The sequence below is a fragment of the Astyanax mexicanus genome, chromosome 17 (assembly GCF_023375975.1).
Source record: "Astyanax mexicanus isolate ESR-SI-001 chromosome 17, AstMex3_surface, whole genome shotgun sequence".
In the NCBI taxonomy this organism is placed as follows: domain Eukaryota; kingdom Metazoa; phylum Chordata; class Actinopteri; order Characiformes; family Acestrorhamphidae; genus Astyanax; species Astyanax mexicanus.
Genome location: NC_064424.1, coordinates 47,501,586 through 47,516,647, shown reverse-complemented (window position 1 = coordinate 47,516,647; position 15,062 = coordinate 47,501,586). Strand labels below are relative to the sequence as shown.

The window sequence follows — 15,062 nt, the reverse complement described above, 5'->3', positions numbered from 1 at the left end:
AAATACTATATATCAGAATTTTATGATGATTGAACCAATAGACATGCCCCACAGAACCACAAGATTCCAACAGTATCCACAACAGTTCTTTTCGGTAGGTAGAAAGGTTATTTATGCCCCATCTGGCAATTTTATTAAAGTCATAATATAACAAGATTAATGCCATAATATTATGAGAATTCAATTGTAATATTTGATATTAAAGTAAACGTTTTTTTAGAGTGGCCCTAAAAGGTCATAGTAGTGTCTCAAGGTTGTAAAATAAAGCTAAATTAGCTAACATTAACTATATTAAATAAATCTTACATTAGAAAAACACTGGTACATTGATAAAGCTGAAAATGGATACAGTATCTTGAATGGTAAGTCTGACCAGTCAAAAAGGATCAGATTAGTTTAGCTTATTTTAGCACATCCTAGTTTAGTTTAGTTTATTTTAGCTGAATTTAGCTTAGTTTATTCTACCTCAGCTTATTTTAGTTTAGCTTAGCTTAGCTCAATTTAACTTAGCTTGGTTCAGTTTAGCTTAGTTTAGCTCGTCCTAATTTAGTTTAGCCTAACTTATCTTTATTTAGCTTAGCTTAGTTTAACTTACCTCACCTTAGTTTAGTTTATCTTAATTTACCTCATCTTAGTTTAGCTTAGCTCATCCTAGTTTAGTTTACCTTATCTTAATTTAGCTTAGCTTAGCTTAGTTTAGCTTAGCCAATTTAATTTAGTTTAGCTTAGCTTAGTTTGGCCAAGCTGTTCTGTTAAATTCTAGTAATCGATATTCTTACATTCTCTCTCCCACAGTTTTTAATGTTTAATATGTTTTTTTTTTGTGATTAATTTGAATCTGTTTTTCTATTGCAGTTGATACTAATTTGTTAGTTGGGTAGCTAAAATAGGCTAAGCTAATAGTTCAGAATCGATTCTAGCCGACCAAGCTAAGCTTTCCATTCGATCTGTTCACAGGCTGTGTTAGCGCTAGCTTAATAAATTTATAATTAAAATAAAATCACTGAACTGAGGGGATGTGAATGTTAAGAGTTCAGTGAATATTTTGAAATTGTATTTTTGTGTTTGCTGTTCCTTTAAAAAGAATGGCAAAATACATTTATGTTATGTAATTAATGCGATTGGTGAAAAAAGTGTGGAAAAGCACATTTGGTGTTTAGCATTACAGTACATTTAGTTTCCTTTCTGTGCATCACCAATATATACATAGTATATGGATATAGATTTAGGATCTACACTATTTATTTAATATTTTACTCTGCATAATTTATCTATTTTGTCGCTGTCCTATAAAAAACACTTTGTTTATTTGAACAGACAAACTACCCTTCCCTTACACTGTACCAAAATTTCTTGATGAATGCACCAATATACACTCTTCAAAATTAACTGAAATAAACTCTTTTTACATTGACTTCCTTTGAAAGTTTAGAAGGTTTTCTCTCTCTCCTGTAAAGTGTTTTTCATTGGACAGTGACTATTTGAAATTGGAAATGTTTTACTTATTTATAGTTATAAATAAAGAACTCCGGATTGTGTCTCAGACCCCAGGTTTTGAACAGTGTCTGGTGTAATTTGGATGGGTGTAGATATAGGTGTGAGATTATCGGCTCTTTCTCTGCTCTGCTGGGATTTTTCAGGGCAGTCTGGTGGCCTTTTCCTCTGAGAGGTTCTCAGTGTTCGAGCGTCTTTGGTAAAAGCTGTCAGCCGCTGCTTTGATGGCTGTGGAGCAGTTGACAGAGGTAAGTCTGTGATTTGGAACAAAGCCATATTTCTTAATGCCAGGCCTTATCTGCAGCCGCTCATCTCCCTCACAGGTAATGGGGAGCCAAATGTCAGCGGATAAGAGGAGGAACATGGATGCTGGTTGCCCCGCAACTGAAGGGTGAAGAAGCTGGGGAGCAGTTTGACAGAAATCAAAGGAAGGCCACTTGAAGATGCCTGGAAAGGTTGTAGAGTATGGTACTGATGCTGCGCTGTTTAAGGAAGATGAGGGAGGTGTGTGGCCAGTGTTGAATACCAACCAGTACTTCTATACACATCCATAAACTATGCAGCTCTAGAAAAAAAAAATATATATGTTTATATCACTTAAAAATGATGAGTTTCTTTGATTTTACCTAATTAAAAACCTCTGGAATATAATCAAGAGGAAGATGGATGATCGCAAACCATCAAACCACCAAACTGAACTGCTTGAATTTTTACACCAGGAGTAAAGCAGCATAAAGTTATCCAAAAGCAGTGTGTAAGACTGGTGGAGGAGAACATGATGCCAAGATGCATGAACTCTTAAAACCTTATGAACATGATCTGCATCTTTTTAGTTAATTCAGCCATTTCTCATTTTCTGCACATAAATGATCTAAACAACAATGTTCATTTTACTCAAACATATACCAATAAAGAGCAAAATCAGAAAAACTGATTCAGAAACTGAAGTGCTCTCTTATTTTTTTCCAGTGCTACATATTTGAGTATTAGCCCCCTACAGATTTTTATTATAATTACTGAAATTAAAGTTAATAATCTAAAATATAAAAAAATCATATATAAAAATCATTCCCCATTCACAATAATAAACCAGGCCACCACAGTGAGTGCTTGATGTGAATGAATCAAAGCGGTTTATTTGATATTAATAGCAGAATATACAGCACTACCATCTGATGATAGTGGGAATAAAAACAAGAGGTACGGAAGGCAAAAAACAAACAACCTGAAAAAGAAGACAAAATAAATCTGAAAAGAACAGAAAATCAGAAGCTTTGATGAAGACAAATCACTAATGCGCTTAGCAATGGTCGAGCGTCGCGTGGTAAACAGCGAAAAGATAAACAGCACACAAACACACAAGCTCAATCATCTGGAAGAGGACTGGGATGTTTCTGTATTTTCCTTCAGCTTTAGAGTTTAAAGTGTTCAATACATTAACAACTTACTTAAAAACCCCTGTGTGTGTGTGTGTGTGTATGCAGTCGTTGAAACATGTAACACTGATACATATCGTCGCTGTCCAATGAAAAACACTTATCTCCAAAACAGCAACTTTACAGGAGAGGGAAAAAAACCTTGTAAACTTTCAATGGAAGTCAATGTAAAAACAGTTTATTTCAGGTTATTTTGAAGAGTTTCTATTGGTCCGTTCATCAAGAAATTTTGACACAGTGTAAAAGACAGTTTGTCTGTTCAAATTATGTACTAAACTGAAAATCGACAAAAATGGAGATAAGTGTTTTTCATAGGACAGCGACGATATGCTTTTTAAATTCTTCATTACCGAAATCGTAATGTACTCTTTTCTTTTTTTCTTCCTTTTTTCTTTCATTCTCAAAGACACAGATATTAATATTGCAAAGATGAGAGACGCAAATACTGATTGGAGACCCTACCTGGAGACCGTAGGGGTTTCATACACTGAACTTTGTTTAAAGAAATCAGACCCAGAATGCACTGCTCCAAAGGTAAGTTAAAACTTAAACATATGCAAATGCCTCAGCTGCTTAAATATCCCATAATATCTGTATATTATTACAAATCCAAGCTTATGCTGTGTTCCATTGATCTCGTAAAAGTTGGATTTTACACAAACTCCAACCAATACGTTACACTGTTCTTCTCACTGTTAGCATTTCCCCAGGTTAAAACTATTAGCAATATACGTGGAAAACGTTTAATTCTATAGTGTTTTGTGCAGTTAAACAGTTAAACACCATGAAAACCCACAGAATGTATGTTTGTACGACTGATTTAATAATACACAAACTCTGAAGTAGAAAATTCAACATCTGAGTTCAAATGGAACACATCATTAGCTTTAATTAAGGCTTTAAATATTATTAAATTATTTTTTTTCAATATTATTAATTTTTTGTTTCTATACATCCCAATGCATCCCAGTTCTTCCAATCATTCCAATGGTTTTACCTTAATTTATTTTAATTCAGAGAAAATTAGAACACTCTCCTTTCTAATGAACTTAAATGGCAAAACAATCTGTAGTCAATCAGCTTTGGTTAATAATATAGGCAGCGCTCATTATCATACTGTTATCAGTGGGTTATAAAGATCTTTAAATTAAGACTCAATCCCAGCTCATCAGGAACATTCACTGATAAGTTTGTAAAATTGGAGTGTTTTCCCCTTGATTTGATCTGGTTGGTTTGGTTTGGTCTGGTTTATTTTAAATTGGTTTTGACTGGTCTGATCTGTTTTGGTCTGGTTTGGATTGATTTGACTTCATTTGGTCTGGTCTGGTTTGGTTTGGCACAGGAAAAAAATCCAAGCACAAGTAATGTGAGAATGTTCGCTCTACTGATGTGGAGACAATGTTCTCACATGGTTTTGTTTTCCCAGTGTGAAACCAACCCAAGCAAACTAAACCAAACCCAGTCCAATCCCAAACTAAAACCAACCCAACCTAGATCAAACTAAACCAAACCCAACCCAACATAGACTAAACTAAACCAAACCCAATCTAATCCCAAACCAAACCCAATCCAATCCCAAACTAAAACCAACCCAACCCAAACTGAATTGAAACCAAGGTAAAACACTCCATGTTTCCAAACTTGATTCTGACCAGATAAACTGAACTACAGGTGTAAAAATAAAATCCCCTTCTGTAAGTATTTGGTAGAATACACATCTCAGCACTGGTCTGATTCATAAAAGCGAGCAGTTTGGAATGAAATCATTGTGATTTCTTTATTTTGAGTTTGAGTTCACACATTGTGGAAGAACATCTTTGGATCAACCCATTTTGTTTTACTCTCATAATTCATTAAAGAACACAAATCCTTTCATTTTTACAGCAACCGATTTGAAATAAAAGCAAAAACAAAACAAGAATGACTGAAATAAAAAAATAATACATCTAGATCTTTGATTTTAAGTCCAGCGTGTTTCTGTGGAATGCTGTATTCGCCCTTTCTGTGTCTGAAACAGGATTAAAGCTCTTATTAAAGCTCATATTCAGCTTTCTAAAGGGGGGGGGGATTTCGGACTGTTCATCCTGTTCTGGAGGGGATGCTCTTTAGGGAACGATGCTGGCACTTCTTGCCTCAGAGCAGAGTTTCTCAGCAGAATGAAGTGTGGTTAGAAGAGAAGCAGATTGTCGGGTACAGTTCATTCTGTGACGTTTTGTAGTCGAGGCTTCTGGACATCATTTGGTTCTACACTCTTAGAACCGTAAAGGTTCTGGAAAGAGTTCTTAGTGAATAAAAACACTATAAAACAGTGGGGTTCTTTAGAACAGACAGTGGCTGTTACTTTTCAGAAAACTTTAAATAACTTTTACAGTTTAAAACCTATAATCCTCAAACGTAGGTTATCACATTTACAAAGGGTCCAAAACTAATACGATTTCTAATTTTAGTGCAATTTTGAACCATGTTTTGCTTTATGAACCTTTTTTGGTTTACTAAAGAACTTTTTACTGGGTGGTGAAATGATGCTAAATGCTGTTTGTATGAGAGTGAACTGGTTCTATGGTTAATATGGTTTCTTTAAAGAAAAGGTTCCTTTTAAAAGCTATTTTTTCTTGTGAATCCACTCTTGTTGAAGATCATGATTATTTTGTGGAATCTCCTTTTTTGCTTTGTAAAACATTTATGTTTACTAAAAGTGAATTAAAAAGCAAAGATTTGTTCAAAGTTTATTTTTTTGATGACTAAGAGCTGGTTCTAAGATGTAAGTGGTTCTTTACAAAACATTTTTAAAACTTATTGTGTCTCAAAATGATTTTTTAGTTCTGATGCAGTTAAATAGAGTCAAATAAACCATTTTAACCAATTTTTTTTAGATCTTATGATGGAGAAGTGTTTCAATGGTGTATATTTGGGTACAAAGTCAATTTTTTTTTACATATTTTTTCTCCTGTAGTCGTGTAATCATTTGGATACGAGTCAGACTGCTTTTAAAAAGTTCAATTTCTCTATTCTATAAAGAATATATACATAATAAAACCAAATAAAGAGTCAACAACAACAACACATTTTTTTCACCGAAAAGGGTTGTTTGACTTTTTAACTTTGACAACTTGAGTCAGGGTTTGTACGGTCGTGAAAAACCTGGAAAAGTCTATTTTTTGGAAAAATATAAAATACCCAGAAAAATTTGGAAAAGTCATGGAAGTTAGGTCTACAGATCTTTGTGTTTCAGTTTATCGATGGAGAAAATCTATTTTGAGCTACCAAGTAATTTGAATTAATTAGTAATTCAGTAATTTTAGCCTTAAACAATGGAGCTCTCAGGATCTGACACACATTTTATTACTGTGTGTTTATAGATTGTGTGTCAACATTTTTAGGCCTACTATAATACATTTTGATTATAGTTTTAGTTGATTTTTGGCTTTATTGTCCATGTGTGCACTGATGTTTTAAAATCGTATGGTCATGAAAATGTGCCTTGAAGGCCTGGAAAAGTCATGAAAAAATCATGGAAATTTATTCTCTTGGTCACGGTCTTTGCTAAGGAACCCCTTTTTAAAATTTAAAATTTAAATCCCTTTATTTCTAAGAGTGTAGAGTGGTGCCTGTGAGATTTAAGATTTTAGCACACAGGCCTGTAGGATAACTCTGTATCTACATACAGTAAGAATGTCTGGGAAACTCCAGTACGTTACTTTTCCGAATTACATGCTGGATACGCTGGTCTGGGTTATTTATCTCTTATCACGGCTGCTTCAAACTGCACTGAATCAGACTTCGGGCCAAATATCTACACACCTAACTGAGCAGAGCTTTCAGAACCAATAAAAGGCCGACATGCAGAACCGAGACGGCTGGGTAAAATGAGACGGACTGTGAACGAAAAGGCTTTTAACCACAATGCATTACACTGCTAGCTAACCGTAAATATACTCATGCATCAAATCAGGGCTACAGCATTTGAACGACAGCTGCTAACTGTTATGCTACACCTTCACACAGAACAAGTAGGACGGAGAATTAAAATAATAAAAGGAACGCGTGGAGGTGAAATAGAAGCTTAAACGCTTTAAAACAAAGGAAATTGAAGGAAAAAAAGTGGTGTTTCGACATGGAAGTATGAAAACTGTAAACCTCAGGCTCAATCCTCGTCATCATTCGCCACCATCACCAATCCAAAAATAATATCCCTATACAAAGAATCTGAGCCCACCCTCTGAAACAAAACAACAGAAAAGAAATAAAATAAAAATAAAATAAAGACAGTATAAACAACAACAAGTACAAGAACATCATCATCATCAACAACAACAAACATACAAATGAAAAAAAAAAAAAGACAAAACAAAACTAAAATAAAAAACAACAACTTCTGTACCACAAGTAAAAATAAAAATAATAATACAAAAAAAAATCTCAAAAACTAAACAAAACAAAAAAATCAAAAAATCATCACATTAACAAGAGATTATAAGACAAGCATCTGTTTCTGGTAAGCGCACCTCTTCGACTATTACAAAAAAATCACAACTTAAAATGTATAAAGCTTTTTTTCCGTTTGTCTCGTAAAGTCACAGTTACCAAAAAAGAAGAGCAAGTGAATAATTTATTACATACGCTATAATAACATTACCCTAAACACTATTATCTATGAGGTATATCTGAGAAAAAATTTGGTAAGGAAAGCACGGTCTGCACTCTCCGCACGCCTCTGCGCTTTTTACACCCCTCTCTCTTACTGTTTAAAGCTATGCGACCATAGTGAGAGAAGGACAGAGAGAGAGAAAGAGAAAGAAAGAGAGGAAAAGAGAAAAAGAGGAAAGAATAGTGTGAAACCTTTGGTATCAGTTTGTTTCCCTTTGATCTTTGCATGATTGCATTGCAAAGCACCGCGAGACCTGGTCAGGTGGACGCTGAGGTATAACGCAGGAGTTACTTTGGTTCAAGCAAGGCACTCATCCCATGGTTATCTCATACTTTGCAACAAAAGCGCTCTCTGCGTCTTTGGCGGGGGGTTGGGGGCGTGTTACTTTTTTGGAAAAATAAATAAGATTAGCCACTAAAAAACTGAGAGAATCCATTGCATTGAATGTGCTTGATTTATACTCTTGATTTAAACAATGCAGGTCATCTACAGATCTACAGATCATCTACAGACCATCTACAGATCATCTACAGATCTACAGATCATCTACAGAACTACAGTTTATCTACAGATCATCTGCAGATCATCTACAGATCTACAGATCATCTGCAGATCATCTACAGATCATCTACAGATCATCTTCAGATCATTTACAGAACTACAGTTTATCTACAGATCTACAGATCATCTGCAGTACAGCGGAGGACTATCAGCTCTGAGCTGATGGTCAGTTTAGCACATTCTGTGAGATATTACACAATGAAAATCTCATTCCCACCAGATCAATATGCACTTTCTTAATGTTGTGTTACTCCATGTATGACATCACTGCACACCTCCCCAATGGATTCTCTCCATTGTCCAGCTTCTCAGCATTTATTATTCTTCCAGAAAGAGATAAAATGATTAAATACGAGTTTTTGTTTCAGCACGGTGACGTTTCTCCGAGGTGTTTTCCAGAAGGTTCTCCTCACCAGTCTCTTTGGTTTGGTTTTACATTTTTTGTACATTCTGAGTTTTATTTCAATAAAAAAATGTAAGCAATAATTTCTGCTGCATATGAATATTTATAGCACTGGGGTGAAATGGATGCTGATGATGGGTTCTGCTGATAGTAATTTAGTAGTAATTTTGATAGAAATGTATTTTGTGTTACTAGTGTTAATAAAAAAAATGATTGTGGATACTATAGTTGTTAAAAATGAATTCTGTCTATTAATGTAATAAGAAATTCATTCTGTAATAGTAATGTTCAAAATTAATAAATTCTTCATTCAGGATTTCTTGTTATTAAAGCTTCATTCTAGATTTTTATGTTATAAAATTATTATAAATATGTTATAAATATAATTTGTTAGAATTGATTCTGGATTTTATTGTTTTAGGACTTTAATCTATATATTGTTATAAATTCAATTTAAATACTTATTTTTATTAGTTTTATTGTTTTAAAACCTTTTCTGGTTACTAATTTATTATATTATATTCTGGATTATTTTATTTTTGTTGTATGTTGAAATCTGTAGGTGAGCAGGGTGAGTTCTACCTGCAAACAAATGGAATTTAGTTTATTGAAAACATTCATTTTAAACTTTTGCTCAAGTTCATTTTTCAACTTTTATACGTTTCCAAATACGTACTCACAGTACTTTGTCATTGTCAGGCCAAAACCTTGTATGTACAAAATGACAAATTTACAGTTGAAGGAAAAAACCTTCTTCATCGTCAGTGGAAGTCAATGTAAAACGATTTTATTCTTCTTTATTTTTGGTGCATTTCAATTAATCCATTCAACACATTTAGAAAGATAAGCTGACATTGGGATCTACATTGATACATTGATTGATCTCTTCTTTGGTAACATTTTTGCAAGACAGAGTTCTGTAGAGATAAAAGAACTTTAAAAATAAAAAGTTGGAGCAGATCTTTGGTTAAATGCAGAAGAAGATGACAACAAACACAATACAGCACGTCATAAGAGTTCATCTTAACATTAAGGATTAAGAACAGTCAGACTGTATAGGATGGGATGATGTGGGGAACCTCAGGGCTCACTGATGGGCCCGTTTTTAAAGTAGTATAAAGTACTTTGGTATCGCTGACATTCTGACCGGTGAGGGACCTTCTGAAACACCTGAAACACCCGATAACTGTAGAGACTGTAGAGAAGGTGTGGGCTGGGGGGAGGTGGGGTAGGGGGTTATAAAAGAGAGGGTGACATTACCAAAACGACAGCATGGGGTCAAGCGCAGACCGTACTAGAGAAAAAAATCTTTGGTATCTTTGGTTTCATCAACACGATTAAAATTACAAATGGAAAATTCAGTGAGGTAGCCTCTTTGGTTCTCACTATAGAAATAGAAAGACTTTTTTACACGCACACAATCAGTCTTGGAAGCAGCTAGTTTTTTTTTCTTTTAAGGGAATCCTCTGTTATCCTTCTACGAGTGAAGCAATGAACAAACGGCCTCTCAGCGTCCGTGGGTTTTATCTTTGGTGAGTTCTGCTTTGATCTCTGTTAACGTGTCGCCCTGTCCGATCCATTTCCGAAGAAGAAAAGTGTAAAACAACGACAAAAAAACAGCAAAAACAGCAGACTGAATGAATTGCGAATTGCTTGTCCGTCACAGCGAGCAGGAGTCCCTCCCAACAGTAATGGAGATACAGTGCTCAATCAGTATTTCAGATTTTCAACAAAACAAACAAAAAAAATGAACAAAAACGAACAAAGAAACCATCTAAAATCAATCAATCAATCAATCAATCAATCAATCAATCAAATAATATTTGGCAACATATTTATACCAACTAACAATCTGGCAGCTAAACACGTCGGAAACGTTTTTTTTTTGTTGTCATTAAAGCTACATAAAAAAAAAAACACAATTAATTTGCTTTTTAAAGTAAAGCTAACTAATAATAAATTAACATGAGGGACATCAGCACTGCATCTTTGATGCACTAACATTCTCAAATAGTCAAATAGCCATAAATATTAATCCAAACAATTATACCTAATTAAATAACATTAAATAATTACCATTAAAAAAATAAAAGAAAGGAAAAAAAAGAAAACTATGCACGTGTTCTATCACACTTTGTCATAAATAAATAAGTTCGCCAGTGTCAGACACTCAAACAAATGAAATAATAACATTAATAATAATAAGACACAAATAGAGAAAAGAGTAAAATGTAAACTTTGGCAAGCTAATCAGGGAAAAGGGTTTCTGGGGATTTTTGGCAATTTTAAATTAGGTTTCAATCATAACAAATATAAATTACATAAATAATCACATATTGCAAAAAACAAAACAAAATAAGACAACAAAAAAAAATTAGGAAAGACTTATATTGTACATTGGCAAAATGTAAGTACTAAAGACAAGCAATGTAAAGCTCTTTTTGGTTTCTTTTTTGGACTTCGTACCCAAAGTTGGCCTACGTTTCTCAAGACCTGACTGAAGTGAAAGTGGAAGCGGGCTCCGCCCCCTTGACCCCTCAGCGCCAAACATCGCAGAGGTCAGCGGTGGGCGGAGCTTCTTTGGACTATAAGCTTCAAAGAGAGAAAACTAAAAGATAAAGCTATTCGACCGATATTTTAGCAGTTTCCTCTGAAACGTGAACCTGTCGGCTATTTTGTGGTTATTTCTGTTGGCTTTTCGGACGCTCCGGTTGCGAGTGTGTACGTTGTGTTGGAGAATGGAGTTGGTCTTGGTTGTGCCTTGGATCACTTGACCCTCTGGACCCCTGAACAGCTCTTGTGCAAACATGGGAGCTCACGTTCTGTCGCACGTGGATAACTGCAGTGATTTCAATGGCATTTTTTTTTACATTTTAAAGCTAAAACACTGACCCAACGTTCTCCAACAGATCCCAACAAACCCTGAAACATTTGGTGAAGGGTGAAGTTTTAGGAAATGTCCATTCACACAGTTCTAGAACCTCCAATACTTTCACACAGTTCTAGAACTTCCATTCTATCCACACTGTTCTAGAATGCTCATTCCATTCATAAAGTTCTGGAACCTCCAATACTTTCACACAGTCACTATTTAAAAACCCCAATACCCTTTACACTGTTCTAGAATTATCACTCCATTCACACAGTTTTAGAACCTCCATTGCATTAATACTTCTCTAGAACTTCCATTCTATTGATACTGTAGTAGAATTTCCATTTATACTGTTCTAGAACTTCCATTCTATTCACACTGCTCTAGAACATACATTCCATTCAGACTTTAGTAGAACTTCCATTCACACCGGTCTAGAACCTTCATTTACACTGCTCTAGAACTTGCATTACATTCACTCTGTTTTAGAAGGCCCATTCTTACTGTAGTAGATTGTTCTCTCATTCACCCTGTTCTTGAATGTTATTCCAGGCCTTTTGGCTTGTCGGTTCTAATTGTGAAACAGTATAAAATGATCTGTCAGTGTTGGAAGGTTGCAGTTTGTTGGGGAACGTTGGGTCTGTGGATCACGGCTTTAAAACCAGGTATAAAGTGAATAACGTACTCTTTAGTATTCTGCTTGATTTGAGTTTTGAGTTTTGGGGAAGTGCCACCCTGTGTTGGGTGAAGCGTGGGTGGGGCGTGGCCTGATGGAGGGAGTTTATCTTTGGTCGGCACACTGGCCAGTGTTTACTCCCTACATCCTGGGCCAAAGGGGTGGAGCTTATCAGATACCCAACCCTGGCAGGGCTAGATAATGGCGAGGCGAGGTAGGCTGTGCTGGACGGGTGAAAATCCACGACTGAACCTCCAGAGCTCCCATGTTTGGACAGATGCACACTGTTTAAAACCACCACACACATACACCCTCACACATACGCTCATATATACACACACACACATATATATATCCATACATAACACTCACACACAAACACACACACATCAGACATCATGCAGCAAGCATGTACACACTCCATCCGTGGTGCAGGCGTGTGGGTGTGGCGTTTGGCAGGACCCGGCGGGAGGAGGGTTAAGGGAACTGCTGCAGGGCGTCGTTGGGAATCTTTGGTTTTGTAGCTGATGAGGTTCCTGTTGTTCGTTTTTTCCATTTTGGTGTAAAACTGCATAGGCACACGTTAAAGACAATCTTCAACTTTTTTGTTTTGAGAGAGAGAGACACATTTTTTCGGCCTTTTCCGGAAACAACGGCTTCCGCGCTTCCGCCACGTTTTTCTTTTCCTTTTTTCCAAACCCTTCCAGCCCTGTTCTGCTTCCCCTTTTCCGGTTTTCCACAGTCTGCGACGAGTCGGAACAGAACAGAGTAGTCCTCTTCGTTCCTCCCCGTCGTAATCATCATTATCATGATCACGATCGCGATCACGACCATCCGTTCACCCTTATTATCTTCTTCCTCGTCTTCCTCGCTTTGTTTGTCGTTTGTTCGTCGCTGTTCCTTTTTGTTTTCTTTTTTTTTCCTTCATCGTTTTTTTTTTTAACAGTTTGTTTTTTTAAGTTTGTAGAACAGTTAGGTGCAGAAAAAGTTTCTTTGGTTTCGATTTGTCAATAAATAGAAAAAGTCTTAGGTTTAAGTGTCCGTTTTTGAATGATCCGCTAAAGCCTTTGGCCTCCTGTGTAGCTGGGAGGGGGGGCTGCGTACTGGCTCACACTGTTTCTGATGAGACTCGGACGGGGGGTGGGATGAATGGGATGGGAACGTGATGAGTGGGATGTATGGATGTGTGTTTTGAGAAATCTGCGTAAAAATAACTCATTTTGGATTCTCAAAAGAAGAAGAAAAGTAGAACAGGTTAGGGGGAAAGCTCAGTCTTTCTGCTTTAATATAATGCACAGGTACAGGTGTGCTATACACCTGCCTACTGAACTGCCCACCTTCCTCTCTTTTCCGTGTGAAGCTTTAGGAAAGCTAAACTGGCAGGCATTGCTTAGGAGATTGTCCTCTTTTATTCTATTATTATAAAGGCCCTGATTGCCAATGCCAGTTCACTTTCATTAGGCTCCTTATTTAGCAGTGTGTAGATGTAATGTAGATGCATATACTGTATATCTATATGTATATGTAGTATACTGTGTGTATTTATCTATATGTATATATAATAGGAAACATATATCAAATCTACTTTGCTTGAATGAGATGTTTAAGAATGTGTATTTAAGAATATATATAATATTTATATAACAGCTTATACGATCACCATGGGGACTTTCTGCGTGTATATGTGGGTAGATGAATGTGTGTACATGTGAGAGAGAAAGAGTGAAAGTGAGAGATTATATATAATATAATAGTTAAAGTTTAGATAAAGAGAGTTAAAGACAGAGCGAAACTGCTGTAGACGTTCTTCAGTCGCATCATAGAAATGGCATCCTGAGTTTTCTAATGATTGAAGAACGATCTCCATGGTCCCGCCCCTTTTCTATTGCAAATGAAATATGTGCTTCAAAATTGTGCTCACATACTTGGCGGACCACCTAATATCTTGAGGAACAACGAAGGAAAAAAACTGCCGTGTCAGCAGTCAGTAACACTGTGTGTGTGTGTGTAAGAATAGGTGTAAGTGTGTGTTTTCCTGAATGTTGCCGTTACTTAACTAGGATAGGTTTGTGCTTGCATCCCTGCCAATAGCAGACACCGTCTAACCGACTGGTGGACTGACTCCGCCCATCAGCATGACAATGACTGTTTGGATATTTATGTGAGTAGAGCAGCTCGGATTTGGCTTTAGTAGTAGTTTATCTTAACGTAGAGAATAAAATAAAATTACGTTAAATAAAGTTTCGGAAATGTGTTTGGACCTCTTGGCATTCGCTCTTAAAAATTGAGCCAATGGAATTTGAACTTGATGTTCTAGATTCTGTGTTGCAATAGAAGCTCTTGATGCAGGTTTTTCCATTTTCTGGAAATTTTCCAATGCTAAATTACTCCAGTTCTGATTTAAAAGATTACGTTTAAGTGTTTAAGTTTGGATGTTTAAGGTTATCTCGAGTGAGACACAGTTACGGAAATGTGTTTGGAACCTTTGGCGCCAGTTGAATTCCAACTTTCAGACATTTTTGTACGTTGATGTTTGTTATTTGTTGTGTACTATTGCAATACTTTCAAAGCTCACTTTTTACAGTTTATGTTTTTCTTATTTTTTCGTTTGATTTTGAGGGTTTGACATCATTTCTAGCATTTCTAGAATTTTCAAGCATTTTTGAAAAAGCGAATGCCAGGGTACAGGCAGTGTACTGATGTTCCTGTTCTCTCTCACATGACGACTGAATGTTTTTTAATGCGGATGAACGGCGATGTTATTATGAAGTTATTATATTGTTATATACTGTATGTTATATGTGTGTAATGTCGGCCAGTACGCAGCCCCTCTCCCGTCCTCGCTCCACCCGAGAAAATAATGAATTTCTTTGGAAAATGGTGATTTTTTTGACTGGACCCTCCCAATCAATCCCACTCCCTGGCGCACAAAACCCATCCCAGCAACATAATAACCCGGACTGATGCTGCTG

General features: G+C 36.0%; 1 long non-coding RNA gene across 2 annotated transcripts; it reads left to right on the top strand.

Moving 5' to 3' along the window:
* The first annotated feature begins 16 nt into the window (after positions 1–16).
* On the top strand, positions 17–8,957 carry LOC111193956 (uncharacterized). 2 transcript variants are annotated; one of them, XR_002650838.2, is made up of 5 exons: positions 17–94; positions 1,641–1,742; positions 1,818–1,998; positions 3,337–3,464; positions 8,508–8,957. It is a non-coding gene; the product is annotated as an uncharacterized LOC111193956 (long non-coding RNA). The 2 variants fall into 2 exon arrangements; XR_002650837.2 differs by lacking the exon at positions 17–94 and adding an exon at positions 154–362.
* Positions 8,958–15,062: the final 6,105 nt, after the last annotated feature.